This window comes from Sinohyriopsis cumingii, chromosome 14, assembly GCF_028554795.1.
Source record: "Sinohyriopsis cumingii isolate HCF-2022 chromosome 14, ASM2855479v2, whole genome shotgun sequence".
Taxonomy (NCBI): domain Eukaryota; kingdom Metazoa; phylum Mollusca; class Bivalvia; order Unionida; family Unionidae; genus Sinohyriopsis; species Sinohyriopsis cumingii.
Genome location: NC_142974.1, coordinates 51,630,219 through 51,632,565, shown reverse-complemented (window position 1 = coordinate 51,632,565; position 2,347 = coordinate 51,630,219).

Below are 2,347 nucleotides of genomic sequence, written 5' to 3'. Positions count from 1 at the left end.
TAGCTAGTGGCAAATTAAGAACATATTGAAAGGACATAAAACTAAGTTCATACATCTGAACTTTGAAATCACAATGACACAAATAAGCATGTTTTCTTTTCTGTCTAATTTTCTGAAACGACCTTCAAGTGATACATACTCTAACACACAAACTCCACAGAAACAGAAAGATGGTGTCAGCTCTGAGGAGAAAATAGCCAATCTCCTACATTGTTAGAAATTTAAAAAAGAGTCTACAAGTGAATTTACATGGGCAGAAATGTCGTTAGAGAAGGACATGGCGTGATATGTGACTATTGTAAGCACTCTTGAATATCAAATATGTTTGCCAATGAAGGCTGTTCCAGTCTTCGAAAGACTCCCGTTTGTCACGAAGAAAACTCTGACCATCTGACTACTGTTGACGTTCTCATGGCAGAGACAAAAACCATCAACTACAGTACATTTGATAGATGTGCAGGCTGACTAATCTGTCCTAGAAGGTAAAGAGGCAAAGATTGTTATGTTCAAGACCAGTTTGTGTTGACAAATGTGCCCAATATAGACACTTACATTGGCTTGATTGTTAAAGCATTTAATGTTTTAATTACAATATGATTTGAATTGCAAGTACATTTCAGAACAATGAATATTAGGTTCTGAATTGCAGGTAACATTATAACAAATATCATGCTTCAAGCCAAACATTGTATAAATTGTCTTCAGGGGAGTTTTCATTATGACTACATTAAATCTGATTTGCTTTACCTGTCCTCTAAAAGAAATACATTTGGTCGGCATTAGAATCAAAATTTTAATCAAGGTGGTTCATTGGAATATCGTATGTACTTAAATAGAAATGAACATATTAGTTAATATAATTACATTAATTTTCTGACCTTGATGACTGCATAACTATAAACTGTATCATTCATATGATACTTATTTATTTCCTGGGTTTAGAAACAGAATTGTTGTATCGCCTTACATAAAACAAGTCATCTTCGTGTACAGGTACTTGAATCCAAAACGAAATGCTAAATTTCATAGATAAAAGAGATACCAAACTCCATTTTAGAAGACTACATTAACATTGATTTTGTTGGCAACATCATAGATGAGACAACACACACGACTATCCATAAGAAGATGGACAGGTAAAATCAATGTTTTAAATCGCGACTATCTGAATCTGTATTTCATTGTTTGATCGTGTAGCCATTCAGAATGGAACAATTGATAATACTGTGTGTGAAAGTCAAATGTTGTGTCGGAAAGCTAGGTGTGGATACGTTGAAGATAATATATATGACTAGTGAATGTAAGTCGGTTATGACAGTCTGAAAAATGGTGTTGGTGTGAAAATGAGGGAATTGAATGATCAGAGATTTGTGCAAGTGCATCGTGTGACACACAGTCTATCATCATTTCTTTCATGTCCATATTTGTATTTGGCCATTATATAACCTTCAGAGTTGTATTTTGCATATAAACTGATTCGAGCATTTGCTAACAGAATGTTTTGAGAAGTTGAACATATAAAGTATAACAAATCTGATGCTTGATCCATATACCGAAAATACACAGTAACACAAAGAGAAACAATTTTACAAAAACGGATTGTGCATTTCTTGCAAAATAATGTTCAAGAATTTTCTCACCATTCAAGAATCTGGAACATCGTTTGTTTCCACCAAATACTAAATGTATTGTTATTGTCATTATTATTAGTAGTAGTAAGATAGAGTATCTCATAAAATATAATTCAGGTCATTCCATGTTGAGAAATTACAAAAAGTCTTTAAAAAGTCATGTTGAAGAAATTTGATTTGTGTCTAAGTACATTATGTGTGTGTCAGTCTAAGCATCAACATTGGTATTGTATGATTATATGATTATGGTTGGGAATTTATCGATATGTATATCACGCACAAAGTAAATAAAGTCTGAAGGATATTATGTTAACTATGTGAGCAATTAGGTAACACATTACAAATCAGTAAATAGTCAAAGAACACCATATAATCTTTATAATTCACAGTTATGTAGTTTCTGTCATCCTATCAGCTTGACAGGATACATTACCTCACCGTTGATAACCAAAAGACTTCAATGTGTTTAATTAGTAATACGGGGTAGAGTATTAGAGCGGGGTATGCCACTGATTTAAGGTGCTTGTTCATGGTCATATTGTTTATGTACAAAATGGGATAGTTTTGTTTGAACCAGACTATTTCTTTTTTATTGCATTACGTTTGCATATGGCACGTGCTGTTATAATATATGTTGTTCGTGCTTTCAACGAAATTTGTACTTTCCATGGCAAAATCATGTCCATTTGTATTAAGATCCCTTGGTTGTCATATGA